Raw genomic sequence first — 6,532 nt, forward strand, 5'->3', positions numbered from 1 at the left:
ATCAATTCAATAATATTTCCATTATAGCTATTTCATTAATTTTAATCTCTGTTTGTACATTGGAAATATACCCACGTCTAAACCAAATGTCTGATAAGTACTTTAGTTTTTTTATAGCTCTTTATTTTGCATATGCGTTGTAGCGGTGAAATTATTAATCAAATTTTTTTATTAGATTAAGAAAATTGTTTTTACAATTTATAATTATTTCCTAATAATTTTCGTATGAAGAAATGTTTATATTTAGTTTTATTTCCTTTCTAAATTAGATTAAGAGAAATATGTTTTAACAATAACTCAACGGAAATCGGTTAATTTTTCAGATAAAAAGCGAAATGTAAATCCACATACTAAATAATAAAAGAATTATTTGGATTATTTAATGATAATATTAATTTCGGTCAAATTAAAATTTTAAATAATGGATTGCATGTCTATATATTGTTACGTTTTAACCTTTTCAAAATGCTGGTTTATTTCCTTTAAATAAACCGGATACTTTTGATTGCAAATAAAAGCCGTTTAGTAGTTTGAAAATTGTAACAACTCTTTATTTATTTAAAATGTACAACAACCACAGAATTAAATAGCCACTCAATGTTTTTTATACAGGTTTATAAATTCTCAGAATTACAGACACAATTTTTAATGTACACGAATTTACTTGAAAAACACAACACACTTTAAGGCACTCAGATGATGTTTATTCGAACAGCGTCTCTGATAAAACTCTCTCACGACTGCAACCTCTGCCACTATTTATAACACTGCATTACCATCTAGATAGCTCTTTAACTGTCTAGAGGTTTCTAATACATACGCCATCTGTGGTGTACTTTCTACAATGTTCTTTAACTGAATATTCGAAATCGAATACAGCGTTGCCAACTTACGATCAAATCAACTGAAAGCTTTTATTTAATAATGCCCACAGATATGTTACAGTTTTACAGCACTGTTATTTGAAAGCATTATGCTACTTTTAAATCAGCCGTTAAAATCGTTATATTTGAATTCAAGTACAATTTCGTAACAATATTATGAAAAATATAGAAATTACAAACAGAATAACAATCTTGGTGAAGGTTTTAAAAATACCTTTATAATTTATTCAATAAATGGGATTTAATTATTTCCTCAAACATGGGTAATTTTTTTTAATTTTGATTATATTTCTTTAATTAAAATTTTTTTTAAATTTATTTGTAAAAAAATTTCGAGGTAAAAATATTTTTTCCGATTTTGACCCATTGTAAGTCCGACTTACTTTGGTCTTAAATACGCCGTTGCAAAGGTCTTTGAAATTTCTATTATTGGATATCCTATTATCTACATGTGGCGCAAAAGTAATCATCCTATCAGAAAATGCTATAAATTTTGCGATTGGCCCCTAATGTCAGTTCTGTTTTGACATTTGTGTGTAAACACATGCGAAATACACGTTAATAAACAATGTTACGCTACACTGCTCCAGAACGCGGAATATTGCTGATTATTTATTTGACCTTAATCACCACCAAGGGGAAGATGATTTTTCATCAAAAATAATCATGAGTGATGAGGCCCATTTCCATCTTAGCTGGTACGTAAATAAGCAAAATTTACGCTTCTGGGGCACTGAAAATCCGCGTGTAACCCACGAAGAGCCATTACACCCGCTCAAAGTCACTGTATGGTGTGCTGTTTTCGCTGGAGGAGTCATCGGACCTTTTTTCTTCGAAGACGTCGCGGGCCAAACGGTTACTGTGAATGGTGAGCGCTACAGAGCAATGATCAACGAGTTCTTTTTACCGCAACTTGATGAATTGAGATTGGAAAACATGTGGTTCCAACAGTACGGTGCAACGGCACACCGAAGGATGCATTTCCCGGGCGCCTAATCTCCCGTTTTGGCGATTTGCACTGGCCAGCTAGATCGCCTGATTTGACCGCTCCAGACTTCTTTTTGTGGGGCTTTTTGAAGTCGCGGGTTTATGTCAACAAGCCTCAGACTCTTGCAGCTCTTAAAGACAATATCCGTCAAGAATGTTAGGACCTATCGCCGGAAGTTTTGGCCAAAGTGATGGAAAATGCCATAAAAAGGGCTCAAATGACAATCAACTGTGGCGGCGGCCATTTACATGACATCATATTCTCGACTTGATGTAAAAAAAATTAAAAGACCAAATAAAAATAATCCACAAGAAGAATCAAAGTTTTTAATTTTTTTTTTAATTACAGCCAAAAAACATCGGAAGTTTACTTTTGCGCCACCTTGTATATTAATGACTTAATAAATCAAAAATAGGTAAAACATCGAGGTTGTCCTGGGTTTTTCCTTATATCTTAGCCATTTGTGGGACAATCTCAGGATTTTAAATAGCAACCGAGCCGAGTCTATAGCTGCTATATTGATGTATGAATCATGTATGGATGTTATTGGGGCGCTATGGCAAGTTGATTTCAACATACAGACGGCCAGACGGACGTTCGTCTGTCCGACTTCGCTATCTATAACGATCCAAAATATATATACTCTGTGGGGTCGCAAATGAAAAATGTTGAAATAACAAACTGAATGACAAACTTATGATGAAGGGAAAAAACTGCCGCTGATTTTTTATTCATGATTAGGCTGAATATATAAAAGTAAAACGGTACATTCAGTTCCAAAAGCATGATTTCAAGTCATTCATATTATATGAGGAGACTTAAAGCTCAATATGTTGAAATTGAGTTTCATCATGGACTGAGTAAGTGGAATTTAGGGAATTCATGTGGCAGTATGCCCTCCAACTGTGGACATACAATTCATCAACGGAAGTTAGAATGAAAGCCAAACATCATATGTCTGCAAAGAACTTTGTTCTTGTCTATTGATATTTGTTAACTTTTACAGACAAATTTGCCTTAAGATAAAACCCAACATAAATAAGATCCATAATTAAAGTTATTAATTCATTCTCTCGAAACTCTCTACACAGAAAAAAGTTTCAACATAAATAATATGATTTGATTTTAATTCATAACTCCCTGTCTACACTAGACAAATATTTATCATAACAATTAATGATGTTTGTTGTGAAGACAAAGTTGTCTGAGCAAAAACACTAACAATTTTATCATAACGTAGCAATAATACTAATAAATGGTGACTATAACTGATAGTTTTTTGTCTTGACAACAATTTTGACGATTATCATGACATAAATTTGCCTTAAGATAAAACCCAAAATAAATAAGATCCATAATTAAAGTTATTAATTCATTCTCTCGGAACTATCTACACAAAAAAAAGTTTCAACACAAATAGTATGATTTGATTTCATTAATTTCAAATCATAACTCCCTGTCTACACTTGACAAAAACTTATCATAACAATTAATGATATTTGTTGTCAAGAAAATGTTGTCTAAGCAAGAACACTAATAATTTTGTCATAACAAGGAAATATTTTATCTTGACAATTTTTACGTTTATCATGACAAAAATTGATTAAGTTATTTTTTTCATATTTTTTGTTTTTAAATAAAACAATCTTCATGGAAACATTACCATAGAGAATAGACATAGAGCGGAAACTCTCCTGTCAAAGACCTAACTCAGTTGTCAGAAACCTAATTGGTGAGAATATATTAGTTGAAAAAACTATTTGAAAACAAAAACAACACTCGTATGTGTGATTATTTTGAGTAATTTTTTTGTTTGAGTTTTTTTCTAGTTTCCGCTCTATGTTTCTTTATGAACATTACTCTAAGATTGTTGTAAAACATTTGTGAGCAGCGGGATTCATCCAAAAGTTGGGAAATTGGGTACCATATTTTACGGAAGCGTAAAATATCGTATGTGAAGCCTGGCAAACCAGCCGAAACGACACCAAAAGCCAAATATCCATGGTCATATACATTATGAGCTGCTTAAATCTGACCAGACCATCACTGCATTGGCCGAAACGCCCAGAATATCTGGCCAGGCATGAAACCGTAATATTCCATCATGACAACGCTCGGCCACATGTTGCAATACCTGTTAAAAAGTATTCAGAATGAAGTGGGCCGGAAGTTTTGCCTCACCCGCTTTATAGTTCAGACATAGTAGTCGTAGACGCAAGGTTTCGATCTATGTAGAACGCTCCCTCTGGGATACGCTTCACCTGGTATCTCAAAAATATTTTTTAAACTAAATTTTCCCAGAAACATTTTTAAATTTAAATTTTTGCTCAAAGAGAATGGCAACATTAAAAGGTAAAGGATTCAATAATACTAAACAATAATTTTGTTTAATGGTCAAGTTTAAAATATTAAATTTTGCTCCACTTTTTCAAAATAAAATACATTTTGAACTCTGGTCATAACAATTCTTTATTTAGAACATAGTATTTTCATATTCATTCATTAAATTAACAAAATATTTAATTATTGATGTGCGAATATCAAACTAAAGCAAATTGTTTATGAGATTTCTTTTATAAAAGAAAAATATGCATAACCCAGAATATCAAACTAAGTACTTTTGTTTTTTCTTTGCATTTAATTTAAAATTATACATATGGGCGATTACATGTCAAGTGAACCAACTTTTGAAATCGATGTCTTCCGATCGGTATGAAATTTGCAACTTTGACATTTTGGCCAAACAGGTGTTTTTTCTCATCCATGTAACTTATTACCTATTGTTCTTAGCAAAATGTCTTCCAAATAGTTTAGACAATAATAAGCAGTGTTTAAAAAACTAAACTATTCGTAGCAGTAGCATAAAACTCCGAATCAATCAATTACTACTGCTATTACAATTACTCCTAAATTTCTTAAGTAGCTGAAATATAAAACTAATAACTCTCACCAAAAAAATCTATAATGTGATTTCAATTACGAAAATTGTATGTATTTTAAATTACTGTTTTTTTATTAAAGTTTAACCAATAATGACAATTGTATATTTATTTATAAATTGTATAATTATCAAATTTATTAAAATTGAGTAGAAGATATTTTACAATTTCATTTTTGATCACTTGATTCAATTACATAGTAATTGAAATATTTGAATTGAAACTGTTTAGGAAATAGTTTTTTCTGTGTAATAATAAGAAAACAGAAAATAGTGTAAAGCAGTAGTTGTAATTTGTTAGTTATCGAAGCAGTAATTTGAACTGTAATAATATATGAACAAATATTTAAAGGAATCAATCCATAAATTAGCAACAAAATGGTTTATTCTGTTGTTTATTTATTCATTGTTGTCTTAATTAGTTTGTACTTCAAACTTATTGATTTCATTCCTTTAAGAATTCATTCTTGAATTCAAATCCATTAAAAAATAGTTAATTCAACTATGAATGAATGAAAGCTAAAGAATTATATGTTGGGATTAGGGTTTTTAATTTACCGACCTTTTTTGATTCCCGGAAATCGGGAAATTTTTTTCTACATTCCCGGGTACCCGGCTATTCCCGAAATATATAATGATACTGTAAATTAGGAATATTATAGCCCAATTTCATATAAAAACTTAGTGTTATAATTATTAAATATCAGAGCTTCGAATTAATTAATAAAATTTGAGTTTAATTCACTAAAATCTTAATCCGTAATTAAATAATGTCAGCCTTTCATTCCATAAATCCATTCCTAATATTGAATTTTTTAAGCCTTTGTTTAAACTGAATTAATTTTAAAATTAATTAATAACAGAATTTATTCAAACTTTGAATGATGAAATTTTTGTTAAATCAAATCATTTACAAAATTAATTGAAAAAATTGTCTTGAGTTTTGTACGAGTACTAGATTTGAATTGAAAAAAACTTTAATCATTTAATAAATTTTTGAAGCTATTTTGTTATGGATTTGAAGAAGAAATTTAAAGAAATTAGAATGGTTCAATAAAGAAAATAAGCAAAAAACTGTAAAAAACTTTTCACTGTTTTTTGGTGAAAAAAATAGAGTTCTAACTTGTTTTCTATATATTTTTGTCAGTTTTTAATTCCCGGGATTCCCGACTAAAAATCCCGGGAATCGGATAGTGAAAAATTGGCAAAATTCCCGGGAATTCCCGGGATAAAAACCCTAGTTGGGATTGGTAATGGCGCGGCATACATAGAATACCTCTCAAACCTTATGAAAAGCTTATACCGTAATGCCTCTTATATGATAAAACAAGGTAAATTGCTGAGTGAAACTGTGACAGTTGGGATAGGTGTCCGATAGGGATATGTCTTGTCACCAGTTCTGGACACGATCCTTGGAAGAGCCTTCAATAACGGCAGAGGGATATTGTGGCGATTGCAGGATCGCCTAAACGATCTTAATTACGCAGACGATATATGTCTACTGGCTCACAGCCAATCAGATCTCGCGGCGAACATACGAAGCGTAACGCTGGCAGCGGAATCAAACATTTGGTCGAATAAAACCTATTTGGAGATCACCGTCTTTATCTCTACGTACTAAAATAGCAATCATCAATGCCAATGTAAAACCTACCCTTTTGTAAGGCTGAGAAACTTGGAACGCTATGCAAGTATTCGTGAATCGCTGTCTTCGCAAGATCC

This window comes from Calliphora vicina, chromosome 1 (assembly GCF_958450345.1).
Source record: "Calliphora vicina chromosome 1, idCalVici1.1, whole genome shotgun sequence".
Classification (NCBI taxonomy): domain Eukaryota; kingdom Metazoa; phylum Arthropoda; class Insecta; order Diptera; family Calliphoridae; genus Calliphora; species Calliphora vicina.